Below are 18,479 nucleotides of genomic sequence, written 5' to 3' on the forward strand. Positions count from 1 at the left end.
AATTAATTAAATTAACTTATGATATTAACCCATCTTTCTGTGCATGTATAATTTATATTAATTGATTTGCTGCATTCAAATTGACCAATCAGGTGGGTTGCTGACAGCCTAAGGAAGAAGGAGGTGTCATTAGCATTACTTTGATGCAAACCATAATTGATGGGTCAGTGTGTTTTAGGGATGTAGCAAAAGCTTTGCTAATTGTCATAAGAAGTTGAAATTGATTGTGTCTGCATTAGTACATAAATTTAAATTGATTAATGTTTTGTTCTAAAATTAATGTCCATTCTGGATTGGTGATACAATGCTTTATTTATTGGATTCATTAATGCAGTCTAAGGAAAAAATAGTGTTGAAGTTAGGTAACTGAGCAGAGATCATTAAGACGAGTTCAATGGAACCATCTAGAATCACCAGCATTCCCACACATGGCCTGCTCTTTAAAAACCCTTGAGCACAAAGCCCCAAGTGAGACCATCCAGGTCCAGCATTTAATTAAAGCTCTTTTACAGACAATTACGATGGAAAGCACCCTCAACGTGGTGAACAGCGTGGGGCACTGGAGGAGCCAGGGGAACAACTTCTAGAAACGTGATCACTTCCCAGCAGAGGCTTAGATGTTGAACGCCATCGCAGTTTATACCAACCTCTTCTACAAAAAAAGAAAATGCTCTCAAACTTGCTTGAATTGCAATTTATACTTTACAGCCAATTGACAGAGATCATGAAATCTAAAATCACAGATGCTTTATTAGAGCATAGAATTTAAGCCTAGGCTGCATTTTTCATAGATGCTCTTACGTGGTGATTTTTATTCTGAAGATTCTCTAGTAAATGTGATTTGGAACCAAGTGGGTCTATGTCTTTAAAACCAGCATTGAATTTGGTGGACTTTCCTAACCTGGCCTCTGCTAAAGAAGAGCTGCCACAGTCATTTACATTAATAACAGGACTTTGAATTTCAGTTATTCCTAAAAACACAAATGCAGCGAGAACGAAGGGAGAGTAAGAGATCTACTGAAAAATCAGTTTAATTCATTTATAACTCCTTTTTTTCTTCTCAAGGAAAGCTTAACATCTGCTTCTTATAAACTGATTTAAATAGAAAATGTGTAATGCATCCTTTTACCAAATGGCTCTTTTTTTATGGACGGAATAAAGCGGTTTGCCTCTTCTGTTTTCACTACAGTGCATTCAAGCTCTCAGAAATGGGACATCTCTGTTTTCACAAGGAAACATTTTGAACTTCACACGCCAGAGAGAAGATTAGATATCTCTGTTTGCTGCCTTACTGAAGTATGCAAAGTATTATTTACAGACAGCTTCTTGAGTCTAAAACAGTTGAATTATATTCAAATATCACTCCATGTGGTGGCACTCTCGAGTAACAATAGTCGGTTCTGTGAAAGTAACTTCTTTTCAACTTTCGGGTAAGGGATGCCGAAGACTAGTTTTCTATTGTCAGATTTTAAGGACAGCAATTCCAAAAGAAGTCATATCATTCTGAGACAGCAGTGATGAGCTTTGTCATAGCTGCAATCGTATGTTCTGTGCGGGGAAATGAAGTTCTTATTACTTGTTTAAATTATGTTTAGTGCGCCTGCTATATTCCCGAGATTTATACATGCCTAGTATGCAACCACATAAAATATATCTGTATATGTGTCAGCTTGTGAAAAACTCAGGAAAAACTAACTTGGATTTGAATATTCCCACGTTCTGATTTTCTCTTCAAAATGAAAATGAGAAAGAGTTCATCGCTTATTCCATTGGAAATGTACAAATTAAATCTCTTCTATTTCTCACAAAAATGGTTTCTTGAAGACACACAATATAGGAAAAGAGTTATTTGCCCTAATATGGGATTCTTTGTCGATGCTTAACAGAATTGAAACCAACTGGAGATCCTGAAAGCCAGCCAGGAGAGAAGCGGAGGGCGGTGTGGTGTCACGGAGACTAATGATTTAAGAAAATGACCCCACAGATGGCTGTAGTTTTGCAACGTAAAAGTTTGCAGCATAACCACTTAAAATGTTAACCATTTATTAAAATTATTATTGTACTGTTGTTCTTTTGACGTTCCTTGAAAGCACACAAGGAGAAAAACCTACCGTAGACATCTTGCACGTCTGCAGGCGGAATTCAAATGAATACCTTGGGATTCATGGTCATGGATTTAAATATTTGCTGGCATGTCTTAAGGTTGGGAAGGTAAGGAAGAGGATGATTTAAAATAATATTGTCTTAATTTCGTAGTTTTGTGAATGGGTCACAGATGTTCTAAGAGAAAATTAACAACATTTTGTTAAAAAAAAAACAAACCTGTAGCTCTATGCAGAATGTGGTGGCAGTTGGAATAATTATTTTCCTAATCAGGTGGTGGTTCGTCCTGCAGCAGAGCAGGGCTCTTTACGGATCACCGCTGCAGGGAGCTGGTGGCGTGGCTGAGGACGGCTGGAGGGGAGGAGAAACAGGGGCTTCTGAACGTGTCGCAGTTCCTTTGTTGGAGGGGATGGGGATCCAGGGTCCTCAGTCAAATGCCGTGATTTAGGTGTAACGTGCTTCCTTCCCACTTCAGAACTGTCCCCGGAACAAGCACTAGCTTTTCGGAGGAATTGCCTTTCAGACTCATAATTATCAGTTCATCTTCACATCCCTGACCGACATTCTGCGCTTCTGTCTCCAACCCCAGGGAGAACAATGCTGCCAGCAGTAGGTGTCACTGCAGGCAGTAAGAATTATGTTGGAGAGTTGCTACAGAAAAGGAAGTGATTTCCAAAGTCCAAAAAAAGAAATTATCATAAAATACTGGCAAAGGAGAATGGGAGTATCCTTTAACACATTGTCTTGAATATTGAGTTATTACAGTTTTATGATCAAGTGGAAATAAAACCACTCTTGAGATCCTTTTCTTGTGGCTTGAAGCCTGATATGCACAAACAGTGCATCCTGCCTGCATCCTGGGGGCAGGCGGGCTCCGCATCCTGCAGGATCAGGCATTCCTGGCATCCACTTTCTCCTTTCTTTCTGAAAGTGTCCAATGTAGTAGGACAAACAAGGGGATCACTTATGGAAGCATAACCTATAATGGAATACTGTCAAATGAAATCGGGCTTTTGGTTAGATATTTTTCAATGCACCCATGGAGCACAGCCGCACAGTAACTTTATTATACATCTACATAAAAACTTTTCAGAAAGAGAGAACACATCTCTTCTAAAGGATGGATATTCCATTATTACATGTTTATTTTTAGGGACACTTTACGAATGTACAAGAAATTAGATGGAGGGAATTATTCATGCCAATTTCATTGTGGGCATATGGGATTACTATCAGATGCTAAAGAAGCACGCTTTCCTCTTGCATATTAGATTCCCAGGTATAGACGATGCTCAGACATTCTAACATAGCCATGTAGATTCTGCTTCACATGAATACATACTTTGCCCATAGATGGTCAATTCTTCTTGGTTTATATTTCTCAGTGCTCTCAGGATAAAGTCTCATTTTATAATTCAGCCCTTTGAATTCAAACAGCCTGACCTTGCTCCTGTCGGCCTGTGGCTTAGATAAAAGAACGTGCACAGTGAGGCATCATGGCCAGCCGAGCGAGGCCGTCAGGACTTGCTGCTTGAAGGTCACCTGTGCAAGAGGAACTGAGTTTTGTCATAGGTTGATTTGCCTTAAATATATGTACTGTTTATTCAAAAACATTTAAAAATGGATTTATTTTGTCCTCAGTCAGGCAGGCAACACTTTGGCCCATTCTTCCTCATAAACTGAAACTCTGAATTCTGTTGTATTTTCTACCACACCAAAAACAATCAGAGAAGGTCTGACCCCTGACTGACCCCCAGGCAGGTTAACGAGGCGATCCCAGTCAGTTCTACAGGGAAGGGCGATCTTGCATCCAAGGAGGCTGCTGCTGCTGAATTCCACCTGCAGTGAGCACAGACAAGTGTGCCTGCCACTGTTACTCTAAAGTTGCTTTCAGAGTCTGTGTTTTCTGCCAACTCTTGTAAGTACACAAGCAATACGCTGAAAAAACACATACTTGTACCTCAAGTATACTTGAATAAATTGATAAGCAAGACAGGTCTACATAAAAATCAGAATTGCACACAAACACATAAATATATGCTACCAGAAAAAAAAAACTGTTGCGCTTTAATCTATCCTATTTTATGCTAAATTAAGCATTTGGCTGCTCTTAAAAACCTTTATTTTTAACTGGAATATTACTTTAAGAAATAGTATGCTACCATACCCCGAGAATATCAATTCCACGCTGAATTTAGAATACCCTGAATGTGAATCAAAAGTCGAAGTTTGCATTTCGTATTCTGACATCAAAGCTCGAAAGTCAGGTGGCTTCTGAGGCACGTTTCTACCATCCCTCGGACTGTTGGTCTGGGTGCGCTGCACACACGGTGGGACTGGTTGTAACTGTGTTCTCGTCAGCTGGCCTAGTGGGAGGATCTTTATTTCTCAGCTGTGAAGAATGATGCATAAGGACTGTTAAATGTAGGGAAGGGTTTTACTTCCACGTGTTGATAATAATGCTATGATTAATTAGTGTTGCTTAAACAGAGCGGGCATCATTTTTAAATGGCCCTTTAGATTTTTCTCATCAGTGTTAACTATCTAATGTTTGTAAACCCAGAGTCTCAATATGATTTTACGTGTTTCTAATATTTCTAGAAATTGACTTTTTTCAATAATTTGTCAGAAAACAAGCTACTGAATTATAAGAAGCCTGATGGATTTTGAACATAGACACATAGCAAGACGATGCTGCCGATTGTCTTTATAATCAGGACAGTCTCGGGGGCCACTAATGCTTCCCAGAGCCCAGAGAAGGGCAGTTCCTTCTCAGTTTGTGCAGAAGACACCAGGGTGTGAGCTAATATTAACGTAAAAAATTCTGTAAAAGTTTAAAAAATAGTATTTGATTTTAAAAAAACTGAAAACTTGATAAAGCTAGAAATGCCCTCTGCTATTAAATGCAGAAAAAAGCAAACCAGCAAAAAAGATCCTTAGGATAATGGCATTTTTTTATGCCTCCTGCAAAAATGACTATAATTTGTTGGGGGAAAAAATCAATGATAAAGTATATACTTTGAAAAATGACAGCAAAGAATGTTGCCATTTTTCTACTATGAATATTCATTCTGCATTTTGATTAATTTTTTTCTGTTTGTAACATTTACAAATATTAGTAATAATGGGACACGCAAAATTTTACAATGCCGATGGTAGTACGGTACTTCCATATTACTGTATTATAGGCGTACACGCGGCCCCAAAACAAATGGGATTGGCACAAGAATATTTAAACTGTATTTCTAGAGTCTTTGCTATGGAGTTTTGGAATATATTCTCCAACACAGAACTACTGCAACCATTAAGTTATGAAGAACCATGCTGACTTCACTTCTACCAGAATGTTATTTCACTTTGTCCTTGTTCTCATGTATAAATTTTATGAAGAAACCTCATTGTATTTGACGGCAGAATTTCCTTTAAGAATGTAATGCTAAGTATTAATGTTTTCAACTGTTAAAATTGTATTTCTAACACACATAACTATGTCTGTAAATATAATAATCAAAGAGTTCTTCAGTGGCTCCCTAAAGAAAATGCTAAGACAGAAGTCATGTCATCCTTGTGTACATTTTTGTGCAAAGATAAGGATGATATGTTTAGCTGATAATGAAATTTGAAATTCATGCATCAAAATAATTTAAAATCATAAATCTTTATTATCCTACCATAAAAATGTTAACCTTTAAAAATCAAATTTGAACCTCAAAAATTAGTATTGGGGTAAATCTGTATTTATAAACCTTTTGAAAAAAATATGGCATTGGAATTTCCCCAAATCATCAACATTTAGAAATCTGCAGAAAAAATAGAATTTCTTAAACTAACGATTGGTTAGGGTAATACCCAATAAGGTTTGTATTTATTTCCCAGTATCATGGCTAGTGAGCAAAGAAAGAGATTAGCCCCAAGTGTAAAAATTGGTTTTCTGTATAAATTGGCCCCAAAGGGAAATTCTCCAGATCGGTTTCCCGTTACCTGACATGATCCAGTCAAAATCATATTTGTTCCCTTGTCATGTTACTTTAGCAGGGTGAATTGAGTAAAGGGAACAGGTGCCCATGTGTATTGATCAGCAATCATGGCAAAGAGCTCTTATTAGATGTTGAAGGGTACCAGGAAGGCGTGAGAAATGAAGAGCACGTGGGACAGGTTATTGATGATGGCAATAACCGAGCTCGCGGGGCTCCCACACGGAAGCCGACGAGGGGGCCGGATGAGCACATCAGAATAGATATGTTGAAGGAACAGACAACATGAAGAAGTATGGAGCCCAGCTCCTCACCTGGCAGAGTTATTAAAGTTCATTGAAGGAAGATGAACTGTTTCAATATGTTAAACACTCGAGGCTGTTAAGAGAGAGTTGCCGTCATGAGGAACACCACTGTTTGGGGAGCTTTCGTTGTCTGCTTTTTCTTTCTCCTTTTGGAAATTTGAATGTGTTTTCACTCCACAATACCTCTGTATCTTCACTCCCTGAACAGGCTTTGGAAAAGCAGAGAGACACAGCCCCTCTGCATGAACCTGGTTAGCCTCTAATTTCTGAAAGTTGCTGATCAACTTGACAGTCAACAAAGAACTTAGGGTTGGCTGTGTTGAATATGCTTTAAATATTAATTCACTCATCTGTTTGCTGTGACGGCCTCCCCAGCCAGCTTCCTTGCCCACAAAGGCCTGTCGAGGTATCAGGCTGAGCACATGGAGCCTTCCACACTTCGGTCGGCGATGAAGACTCAAAGTTTAACCAACAGAATGTGGAGTCAGAAAATGCAATTTTAAATTACCCTAACATAATTAATTTGGAAGCCACAAAAGTTAAGAAAAATAATTCTACATTTTGCTGGAATCCAGAGAGCACTAAATTAAGAGACAGGCAACTCTCCATATAAATTTTGCTTCAGGGTGAAACTTTCTTCCTCTGCTGAAAGGTCACAGCATGATTCAGTGTTTTTAATCCTACTACAATGTAATGACATTTTAGGGGGTGTTTGCAAATGTGTAGTAAGCTGTCCTATTTGGAACAGCATTTGATTTTAGTGTCTAAATTAGCCCCACCTGCCAAGGCTGGCATTCGTGTTAGGTGAAACCTAGACACAGAGATGAGCAGTAGCGTAAGGGGTCGATGGAATCACTGTGATGGTGCCAGCCAGGCACTAACAGGTGCCAGCTAGGCACTGCAAGGAATTCTCTGTCATATTTGGGTTGTAGTTCCCATCCTGTAATGGGAACCAACTCAACACACCTGCTTGCCTTTGTGGGCCTCCCACATTAAAGAGTTATCTTTCAAGAGTGCTGGTTGCTCAGTAGTTTTCATTCATTTAAAGACTATGCTATTTCTGAAGTTGCAGGTCCCATATTCTAGCATAAAACCTAACATTTCATATACTATTTCTTCTTCCAAATTGGCTTTTAGATTCATTCCATAGTCTCTTCTTGAATACGGGTCTATGGAGTTGTGCATTGTGTGTATCTATGGAGTTGTGTGTTATGTGTCTTCAGTACATGTGTGTTTTGACCAAGTTGGACAAAGCAGCATTCTAATAGACAACAGTACTTGGTGGGTTTCTTATTCCTTTTTCTTGAAAAAAGTGTAAGAAGTTTGAAAAATAACATGAAAATTATGCAATCATTTCTCACAACAGTGGTACCCAGTTTAGACTAGAGATTCCTGAGATCTGTTCACTGTCACTAAGGTAGAACTGGTGTAAGGAGTCTGTTCGACGAGGCCACAACCCCTTATAAATAAACCAATTTAACGCCATTTTCTGTCCTAACAAAAATAAAACGTGTCCCTGCTCAGTGAACCCAAGAGCAGCAACTCTATTTAAACACGTTTATCGCCGGCATCACTTAACCGTCGTATAGACTGGGCCTAAGAAGGGGCTCCACACAGCAGCGTGGAATTGTCTAATTAAAGCGCCAGCCAGGAGAGCCAGGTGGATGAATAGCTGCCATTAGCCGCAGCAATTACCAGGTGGTTAGAGAGCCAGGCACAGGCAGATTGGGTGCAGGCTGAGGCCCACCGACCACCACGTGGCCCAGCAAAATGCTCACAACTGGAGGTCTCTGTGAAATTGATTCCTTCAAGGAAGCGGGCATTCCGATGGCAGGATTCTTTTGTCTCTCAATACAAAAAGCAAGACAATGACAAAAGTAAGGAGTAATTTTGTTTGATTGAACTATTGCTTCTGTGACACAATATTCTTTCCGTAATAGGTGAATGGTGATGACTGGGAAATTCAGTTGCTAATCTACCTCTTCCACAGATGGGGATCATGCATATGCATACTTCCACCCTCAGTGCTTAAGGCAGCAGGCTGCTACAGAATCCATGCTCAACAAACAGGACCTGAGATATTGAACTTGCATGGCAGGCCAGGCCTCCCTGAGGAGCCACTCTGTCATAACGCCCTCTACCACTCTTTATCTGTCAGAACATTTGGCACTGCCAGACATCCTATGTGGGGACTATCGGTATGCCAGCTCATGGTTTGTCTCTCCGGTAGAGGGTGAGCCCCCCCTACTGGAAGGACCTTGTTAGGTTTTCCCATGGTTGGAAACAAAGCAGAGTCTCTAAGACTGCCTGGCACACAGTAGGTGTTCAATGCTCCATAGCTAGATGAAGGAATGAGTCATCTCATCTGCAAAATAAACCTAAGAAATGGTGGGCAATACTGTCCCGGTTTCACTGATGAGAAAACTGAGTGTCCAAGAGGCGAATGTGCTCAACGTCATGTCCCTTCTCTTCTACGTTCTGTTTTTAAAATGAACATTGCCTAATTCTCTATGTCCTAAAATGGTTTGACTCCAACTGAATTCTTTACTTTGAACATGCCTTTTCTTGTTGATTCGTTTGTTGTTTTGTCCCGTAAATATTGTAATATTGACGCTTGAACACATGTGCAACGTTAAACCACTTTAGGAAGTGTGTAATTAAAACCTTGATGCTACAATAGATTAAACATCCTGTTTAAGAGATATAAAGAAATATTAGAACTATTACAGTTCCTTTCCGTTCTGACTCTTTTCCCATCACGCTATCATCCTTCAGGCCTGGAGTGAGCATTTTCTTCATGGCTGAATTGAATTCAAAATCTGCAAAATGGTAATCTCAAAATTTAAGAGAGTCTTGTAAGAATTTCACAATCATACAACAATTCCTTTTTTGCACTAAATTTTGACTAATTTTCTTAGGGATAAAAGGAGAGTAGACTGTCTCTTTACAATGATTTTTTTAAATCTCATACTTTAGGTTTAAAAAAAAAACAAAAGCACTCTGACAAAGCTCCATGTAGCTTGGAGCATTTGTTGCTCATCTCAGTTCATACACACAGAGGCACGTGTGTGTGCACAAAAGCACAAAATTTGTTCTTATGTGTGCTTTTCACTTAACATTTTATCTCAAGAATTTACTGCACGTTTCCTAAGAATCTTACAAGCTTTAATGCTGAATAGCTTAATAAGTGTTGCATTTTTACCAAAGCTGTTAACCTATTGCCATATTCATCCCACACGTTACTTGTTATCTTTGAGTGAGAATACACTGTTCACACTCTTTTTTTCTTTGAGGAAGATTAGCCCTGAGCTAACATCTGCCGCCAATCCTCCTCTTTTTGCTGAGGAAGACTGGCCCTGAGCTAACATCCGTGCCCATCTTCCTCTACTTTATGTGTGGGATGCCTACCACAGCATGGCTTGCCAAGTGGTGCCATGTCCCCATCCGGGATCCAAACCGGCGAACCCTCAGGCCACCGAAGCAGAACGTGCGCACTCAACCGCTATGCCACTGGGCCAGCCCCTCACACTCTTAAATACTATGACTTTTCACGAGAAGTGGCTTTGGGAGGCAAATATCAAAACGACAAAGGATCAGAAGTGTTTGTCTGAGCCCGTGAAGGTGGGCAGTACACGGAGCTGGTGAGAGTTCCCGGGCCCGACGTCTGGATGTGCACCACGCCAAGGCCTGGCCATACTGCACATTCCCCATGAATTTTAACCAACCCATCCTTGCTAGGGAGCTGCGGACTGCCCCTGCACTAGGAAACCCATCTGGGCAGCCTTCATTGCTGAGAAACAACAATGATGAGTTAGAATTCTGGTCCTTGCAGATAGTCGCCAATTCTAAAGAAATGTATTTTCTTTAAACTCTAAAGAAATATATTGACTTAAGCTACCTCGTGGTGGGGTACATCTTTCTACGTTTTCACCATTCCTTATACACAACATCATATCTCATTTCAGCAGTTCTAATAATTCTACTAATTCAACAAGATATCCTATGATTTCTTAATTAAACAACAAAAATTCTTCTTTTATATGGTGTTTGTTTTCCTGTGCCTGCTGCAAGCACATGTGACTTCTAGCCACATACTTCACATGTAGCAATGGTGGAAATTGTCCTTCAAAGAAAAGGAGTGTAGGAGGGGGAAGAGAGATTTAAAGAAAAAACAGAAACAAAACCTTAGTGTTTACACGTGATAAAAATGGACCACCCTCAAGAAAGAGTCAGCGACGTGAGTCTTTGGCATCCAGTGGGCCAGCTGCATGCAGGACTCTTACCCGCCTTGCTAGGGAATCCGTCTGCCTGCTGGTGCAGTGACATCTCTGACCCTCGGCTGAGTGACATGGGTGAGGGCCCCTTGCCATTGCAACAGATGGGTGTGCTGCGGCCCAGAGTTCGTCTCTCACGTGTCTCTCGAGGGCAGCTTCTCCGCTAGAGAGAATCTTGTTTATTTGAGAGAAATTTTGCTCACAGACTGCGTGGAATATTTGTTCATGGGCCCCATTAAGTTTTGTTTCCGCGTTTTTACTCAGTGCATAAAATGGGGATTGAACTGTGTGCAGTAGGTGAAGTGATGTCCAAGAGTGAAAGCACCTTTCTCTAGAAGAGGGGACACCTGCATTCAGCCCGCCCGCCCCCACACGCAAACTGCCCAGCAACGCTGCCTCCTGTGGGTGAACCCTCCGCCCCTCCCACCAGAGCTTCCTTTTTCTGTCTACAGATTGACATCTTTTGTTTTTCTTCTTATTTCTCTTTTTTTTTGGGGGGGGTAGACATAGGAAGGGAAAGGTGGGATATATTATATTTATTTAAGGGAACTAGTAAGATGAATGATACCAAGGATGGTGGCATTTTTGTTGCAGCCACAAGGAAGTCTATTTTAACGTGGCTTTTAGGGATTTTGAAATGTATCAAGAAATTAGAAATAATCAAGTTCCAAGCGCCACCGTCGTTGATGGCATGCATGTCACTGAGCATTGATTTTGTGCCCATGCTAGGTACACAGGAAGAGTCAAAAACAAAGACCTGATCTCAGCCCCGAAGGATTCTGCAGGCTGCATCTGCAGGAGCAAGACGCATTTCTCAGGCACGTCCCGCTGAACGCTCCGTATTTATGGTTTTCTTCTCTTTCCCCATCTCTTCCTTTCCTGGGATAAAATATGGAGTTCCTGAGAATAAGCCCACTGAGTTTTAAGACCAGTTGTTTCAGATACTCGCTGAAGTTAAAAACTGTGCTTGGCCCTGAAACACTAAAAAAATGCCACAGTCAGCCTGTCCCTGCCCCCTGCATACTGGGCACTGTCTTCTAAGAAAGGCCCTTTGCTTTGCTGCCCCCCACCGTGCAGACTCTGCTTCTGGCTGCATCCCAGCTAAAAAGGAAGGGTATGTATTTGTCTCAGCCCGAAGTGAGGCTGGAACTGCTGTCCTGTCATTTTGAAGACGAGATGCCCAGATGCTCCCAACAGGATTTGTAAATTACCATGGATTGTAAATAGAAAGAACTTCACGTTATCCTTACCAATCCTCCAAAGGATTGAAGCACAAATTCTGGGTCTTCCTATTCTACCCTTTACCACGTTGAGTCATTCATTTGTTCATTCATTCATTCACCTCTCATTCATTCAATAAATATCTATTACTACCCGGCCAAGCCCTACATTGAAAGATGCCACACCAGCCCCTGCCTTCCAGGAGTTTCTGTTCCCTGGGTTGAAATGAGCTGCTATCAGCTGTAACAAAGAAGGATCTGATAGACTAATTCAGGATGAGGTGTTAATTACTGATAAGTACTTAATGTGCTGGCTTTCTTAGGACTTTTGCATTTGAATGGGAGCAATTCCTTAACTGAGAGGAATGAATTTCCAAGGGTGGTTGCTCCAGGGTGTTAAAAATGAAATTTTGGGGGAATGAAGATGCTTCTAATATGATCCAAAAGGCCTTTCTAGTGCTTTCTCTGTATATGTTTAAGCCTGGACTTTTAAAATACAATAGCATTTTGATAAAGATGTTATTCACTCTTCCACCTGTCATAAAAGGTACATTGAATCCTAGTCTTATGCTACAAAGATGAGAGGTTTAAATGGTGGGATGACATTTCTGTTTTAGGGAGACCACATAGCTGTGGAGGAGGGAGCAAAGGGAGAAGAAAGATTCGGAAGAGCTGAAAGGTGTTAATGGCAAAAGTACCAAAGGACACACAGGTGTGTCACATCCGCGTTGGCTTGGCCAGGCCCCGCCCTTCCTCGGGATCATCACCCTCATCCAAACCCAGCCGACACCTGGCACACGCGGCCCCGGCGATGGACGGACTCACCCTTTTACAAACCCCATGCAGCTGAGTAATATGCGTCTATTTGCTGTATCAAGTGCAATGTTGGTTATTGTTATTTCATTTATATATATGTAGTCTTACATCTAAGATTATTTAAGAAGAGTGCTGAATATCTTTTCAGAACATCCTGATGTTGGCTTCTCTGGGCGTGTAGAGAGAAGCTGGGGAGTCCTTACTTCCTTTTATATGTGCATGCCACCACGGGTGCACAATCAGTAGAAGGGAATTTGAGCAGGAGCGAGTTCGACTGGGCGTCTCCCTAATTACCTTAAACTTTCATTTCTCCTTATAAGGTGAGTAAGACTAGATGACCTAAATTCAAACAAAAACCCACAGTGAATTAGCTGAATTCAAAGAGCAGATGTGGCCCGCTGTGCCTTACGTTGTACAGCGAGTTCAATGGCCCTGCGTTTCCCAGGTCTGGTGACCTGTCTGCAGTGACCCCAAGACCCCTCCTGGAAGCGCTTCTGCTCCCGGATGGATGCTCCTAAGCATCGCACTCCACAGTGAGCTGTGCTGCGTTTGTTGTCTTATATAAAACGTTTCCCGTGATCTATGATTCTTGTGTTCTGTTACCCAATTTCTACTCATTCAGCATTTTCATGCTCTTTGAACAGAGATTTTAAAGACCAGTGAGGAAGGGGGAGGGTAGCACAGAATGGGAAAGACTGCTCATCCATTTTCAAGCAAACCCACTGCCGTCATCAGACACAACGTCTTTGAAAGAACCAGCATCTTTCAAACGTCTATTTCTTTAATAGCCAATCATTCACGAGGATTACTTTGTGATGAAACATGTGGCTAGTTGATTTTTCTATTGAAGGACATTTTCTGCTCTTGTGAATATATATGTATGTTCCTTTGTATATGTGTGTATGCACATGGATGTATGATGTGTGCCTGTGTGTTGACAAGCAAGTTAAGAGAAGGGTGAATCCAGTAGCCTACTCCCCTGCCTATAGTTTCGTTGGGGTGTCTTCAAGGTGTACGCAATTGCCCAGCAGCTCAGCCAGTGGTCCTGGCCCACAGTGGGTAAGTCAGGCCTGGCTTCACGCCTTTGCTCTTAAGGTCGCTGCTAGTGGGTCGCTGATGCAAGTACCAAATCGGTCCAAGGCTCTATTTTTCCATTTGTGACAGGAGGATATCAGTACCCACCTGGGGTGTGGTTATGAGGCTTAAGAATAGGCAAAATGGATGAAGATGGTCAAAAGGTACAAACCTCCAGTTAAAATATAAATAGGTTCTGGACAGGTAACGTACAGCACGGTGACTATGGTTAACACTGCTGTATGGCGTATTTAAAACCTGCTAAGAGAGTAGATCTTAAAAGTTCTCATCACAAAAAGAAAATGTAACTATGTGAGGTGATGAGTGTCAGCTAAACTTAGTGTGGCAATCATTTCATAATATATACGTAGATCAAACCATTATGTTGTGTGCCTTAAACTTACACAACGTTACCTGTCAATTGTGTCTCAATAAAGCGGAAAAAAGTGTTAAAAAATGTAAAAAGAGGCAGAGGATGCGAGCAGCCCAGAGTTGGAGTTCAGGAGCCTTTGGTTCCAAGTCCCAGGCAGCTGCATCCTATGACCTGCGTTCCCTGGTCAGGGCGATTTAGATGTGTGACACCGAGGCCCACAGTCGCTCCACACTGCCCTTCAGTCCCCAAGGTGCATATGTGTCTGCCTGGGAACAAAGCCGTGACCAGGCCGTGAGCTGGCCTGGGCTGCGTGTGTAGTGTTGAGAAGGTCTGTCATCCCCACAGAGGAGCTCAGGGGGAATTTATGTGAACAGCTGAAAGCAGTTTTGCTTATGAAAAGTCCTGAGTGACTGCTGCTAGTCCAATGACCTTCCCAAAGATATATGCATGCATAATGGAGGTGCAACAATTTTCTAAGGAAAGAAGCTGTGAAAGCCACACAAGGCTCAGGGGTCTAGATCCCGCTTTTGTCATCCCCTGTGGGCAGGGAGCAGCCTCACTTTTCTCCTGGCGGACCCTGGGTGGGGATCACCTCGGATCAGTTCTGAACTTAGTGAGCCTGGATCCCTCCCACTGTTAATACCTGCATTATTCTGAACACATTTTAAGAGGCGGTCTTATTCCAAAGTAGAGCAAATGTGTGCACAGTGGGTGGACATTGCTGCACCCGGTGACTTCGCCTTGGAGAATGACATGCCAAGAATTGAAAACAAGAATACAATTGATTAAAATATTTATGACCCTTGAGGGAAGACTTGTGGGGACAGAGAGACGAGAAATGTCCCAGCTGTGCAGTGAGCGCTCAGCGCCATCCTCGGTCCGTCTCCCACTCTGTAGACACAAAGGGCTGTGTTTGGCCAGTACATGATTTCGTCCCTTTCTCATTAGGAATAAGGTTTCAGAAGACAGTGTCCAGTGGGGCGGATGCTTCCTCACACTCAAGTCTACTGTGAGTTGCACTGTTTTCTTTTTCTACTCTGTACTGTGTGCGGCTGCTCTGTTCATTTCTCTACCACTGCTTTGCTGTATAATGAAATGGGGCCCAACGAGGCAGAGCCCGCACCCAGAGACACTCATTCATCTTTATTTGATTCTTGCCTGACACCAGTGTTGCCCTGTGACACAGGTCAGGTCACGGCGTGGCCATTACCCCTCGTTTGCACACTCATGTTCCTCCTAACCGCCCTCCTCAAGTCAAATCCAGATGATTTGTGCCAATTTCATGGGGCACGGACTGGAACGTCTGATAACTTTCTACATGGCTGAGTTTATACCATCCTGATTGTACATCTCAAGCTGCCATGTCTGTCAAAACACCATTTTCCCCTCCTTCTTAGGGGCTTAGATAGAGCCATGAGAACTGCAGGTCTCTATTATGAAATGTCATGACACACCGCACAGTTTTCCACAGTCATTTCACAGTGTCACTCTGTGGTTACTCCAGAGCCTCTCTGAACTACGACCGAAGACAACTGTGGCCTCTGTACAGGCAAACTGTTGGCCAGCAGTGGACTGTGCCGACACAGGGAGACGAGGGTATTCCAAAATTCAAATATGGGAGAAGAGAGGAAAAAGGTCAAGAGAAAATCACCATCAGTGTTTTCTGCGTTCAATCCTGATATTAGCCACACACCTTCCAAGGGCCTGCACAGACGCCTGTCCATTAGCACTGAGTGTCTTCCGTGAAAACTTGTTTAAAAGGAGAACCAGAGAGAGAATGGGAGAGAGGGAGAGAAGGAGGGAGCAGAAGAGAGAAAAGGAGAGGGAGAGAGAGAGGAGGACAGGGTCTTTCATTGTTAAAAAATGGGGAGCATCATATGTTACTCCTCCAAAATATCTTGAGTCTTCACAACAAAAGTCAATACCACTTCTAATCCTTTACATATTACCTCAAGTAGTTTTTATATAAAAAATTGTTCCCAAAGTATAGTTTATGTTTTTTAATTGCCAAAATCTACATAGCTGGGTCTCTTTCCTAATTTTGTGACCAAATATCCCACAAGGGAGTTGATCTTTTAAACCAAGAAACACATTTTGAAGTCCATAAACAGGCACACTGAAATATGTAGTTTTGATGGGCATACCTTGTGAAATGCTTTTACAAGGTGTTCGTAAGAGCTAAGTTCTCATGTGACTACATGATAGAAAGAAATGACAGGCTTAGGGTGACTTTCTCCATTAGTATTTCATTTTTTTTATAGTTAAGTTTTGACCTTGAGCTAAAGGGAGACGAGAATGAATAAAATGGTTCTAGTAAGAGGTTTTGATCCTTAAACTTTCGTGCTGGTAACGCATTGAAGCCTCTACCCCTGCGGGTACTGGGCGAGAGCACTGCCAGTGAGCATCTTACCCGCGAGAACGCCTGCATCTACATGTGTCCTTAGATGCGAATACTGAAGACCTGCATTCGCTCCATCTCTCAAATAGTCAGGTCTTTGCCACTCAAATGTCGTCTTGGGACCACCAGCATCTCCCACCTTGGAGTTGCTTAGACTAGCCCTCCCTCAGGCCCCCGCCCCAGGCCTTCTGATCCGGAATGGAAGTGTTCACCAGGTTCCGGGTGACGGGCATCCACACTCAAGTCTGAGAGGCTCCGGTTTCCCCAACTCTGTTGTTTCAGCCTTAAGGAAAGTGGGAGCCCTACCTGCTCTGTACCTGGGACGTTCCCCTGCCAGCATCTTCAGTTAAGAACAGCAAGAATCACCATATTGAGGACCACCATCTCCTTTTTCAGATTGCCTTCCAATTAGGTGAATTCTTGACCATAATCTTCTATAATAAAGTGCCTCCTGCTCATCTTAGCTAATTACTTTCATCTTTCCTGACTCCGTATATTATCAAAGCCACACTCTTCCAGCTCCCTGATATTTCCTACTACTCTGAAATTTCTGTCTCTCTTCTTTCTGCCAAACCAGTTTCACCGTGTTCTTGCAGCTGAAGAAGACAAGAAAGAAAGATATTGAGAAGAGATCAATGTGCCAGTGATTAATGAGCTTTCATTTGGATTAAAAAGCATCACTCCTTAAGTAAAGGGTTGATTGAACGAGTGACATTTCTGGAACCAGTGAGAGCACACAAGAATGAGAGTTCCCTGTGCCTTTCCTGAATCAGCTGGATGTCTACCTCAGCAAGCTGATTATGACATCACATTTACAGTTTAATTTACATGTACACTCCTGTTAAAAGTGACTGGGCATTAGAGTCGTGTGTGTGTCTGCTTCTGTTTTCACTTTATTTTGCTTTTACCTATAAACATATGCAATTTAAAAACAGATTCTACTTGTTGAGAGTAGATGATCATCTTATTATCTGCCTCTTCCCATTATGGTACCGTTAATTTACAGTGCCTTTTTATTCTTACATAGAATGTGGATAACCTTCTTACATCAAAAATTCTTGTGCAACCTTACAAGAAAATCCAATTAATCATTTAGAATAGCATACTCAAATTACAGTGGAATTATGTGTTCCCTATGCTGAAAACCGTTGAAACTTGTGGTGCATTACATCAATTAAGAATACTGCATTTCAAAATGGCACAAATGAGCAAAGCATGAGTCATGGTGGACGGTCTCCTTAAAAGCCATCAGTGCTAATGGTTTTGTAACCTGTATAAACTTGATATGTGCTTCGTTTATATGGCAAGCTAACTCTCTGTCAATGGTGTAATATCTCTGCTCGTGCACATAGTGCCTTACGTGGTGTTACATTTAATTGCACAAAAATAAAGATAGCTTTTTACATAGTCTTCTCCGTTTATGAGGTTTGGGGAGCAGATACGATCATGCTTTGCTATCACAGTACAAGAAGTGCACTTAGGCCGATCAATAAGTAATGATTCATAACATTGGAAGTTATGATAATCAGAGATTAGGAAGAACAGCGAATTTCAGTGTCTAGAAAACCTATTTTTTGTTACTCACCCATCTGTCACATCTGGCTTGATCCCAGACTTGTCCATTTTACCTTTTTGTGCTGCAAGCTATCATAAACAAATTAGGCTACAGTGAGGTGTGTGCAAACACATTTCTCAAGCGTCCCAGAGCTTCAGGCTTCTTTTCCCAAGTTCCTTGTGTCCAGGCCATCCATTACGATCATCCTGAGATAATAGGACCCCTACGTGGAAAGAACCGTCTGTTCACCACGATGAGTTCCTACCTTGTCCCAGTTCAAAGGCCCTGAGCCTTTCTCTCTTCCAGCCTCCTTATCTCCACTGACATTCAGCAAGGGATTGTCTGTCTCCTCAGCAAATCGCGTTAGTACATTAGCTGTACAGTATT

General features: G+C 41.9%; 2 long non-coding RNA genes across 2 annotated transcripts; one reads left to right on the forward strand and one right to left on the reverse strand.

Annotated features, from left to right (window-relative positions):
• Nucleotides 1–3,150: 3,150 nt before the first annotated feature.
• Nucleotides 3,151–16,727, reverse strand: LOC139084949 (uncharacterized). Its single transcript, XR_011542889.1, has 3 exons — nucleotides 16,550–16,727; nucleotides 4,271–4,495; nucleotides 3,151–3,645 (listed from the first exon to the last, which is right to left on the reverse strand). It is a non-coding gene; the product is annotated as an uncharacterized lncRNA (long non-coding RNA).
• Nucleotides 16,728–16,761: 34 nt separating this feature from the next.
• LOC139084950 (uncharacterized) lies at nucleotides 16,762–17,398 on the forward strand. Its single transcript, XR_011542890.1, has 2 exons — nucleotides 16,762–16,949; nucleotides 17,115–17,398. It is a non-coding gene; the product is annotated as an uncharacterized lncRNA (long non-coding RNA).
• Nucleotides 17,399–18,479: the final 1,081 nt, after the last annotated feature.

This window comes from Equus przewalskii, chromosome 7 (genome assembly GCF_037783145.1).
Source record: "Equus przewalskii isolate Varuska chromosome 7, EquPr2, whole genome shotgun sequence".
Taxonomy (NCBI): Eukaryota; Metazoa; Chordata; class Mammalia; order Perissodactyla; family Equidae; genus Equus; species Equus przewalskii.